Here is a 799-nt window from a genome sequence, read left to right on the forward strand (position 1 = left end):
AATTGGGACGAGCTGAAGTAAGCCAAAAATTACTTCTCCAGCTGGTCGAGAGGACAGATTAATATATAGGGTTGGGAACCACTTGAGAGTTGCCAGTTTACTTTCATTGCACTTTGGATTATGTTGAAGCACACAGACTTTAAAAGCTATGCTTGGCTGTTGCTGTTTGGTAAGGCCATTTCCATTGTGGAGAACATCTATGTCATTGAAGGCCTGACCAAACACTTCAGAATGACCTGGCGACCACACCATTATCCAATCACTATTGGGAAAGTCCCTGGGTTTTACTGAAGATCAAATGGACCATCAAAAATCACAAATACCATCTAAAGCACGTCATTGTTTGGTCAACGGTGACCACCGGTGGTTCCCCTGCTCCTCCGTGTCCAGCTCCATGCCTCATCCTTGCAATGCTGAGGTGATTTCTACGCTCCATTCATCATGTGAGGAGCCTACAGCTAAATCCCTGTCGGAGCTGAAAGAGTGATTCCTGCTGCTACTGTGTATCACTGACGTTGCTCCCTTGTGACAGATTTTCCAACACACACACACAAAGTGGGAGACAGATTATTTCCACCAGACTTACCCTCTCCAGGGGGCAATCTGTCTGTGTTACACTGGCGTTAGTCACAGGGATAAAGGTACTGTGCTCCCCTACAGTCTGCAGAATATCTCCCCTTTTCCAAAGTGGTATTAAAACAGAAGTAATAACGCATGATATGTTAAAGTAAATGAATGATCGCGGTGTGTACAAGTAAGTGCGTCCCTTCTCAACCATTACCACTGTATTGTACTAAAC

This window comes from Epinephelus moara, chromosome 1 (assembly GCF_006386435.1).
Source record: "Epinephelus moara isolate mb chromosome 1, YSFRI_EMoa_1.0, whole genome shotgun sequence".
NCBI lineage: Eukaryota > Metazoa > Chordata > Actinopteri > Perciformes > Serranidae > Epinephelus > Epinephelus moara.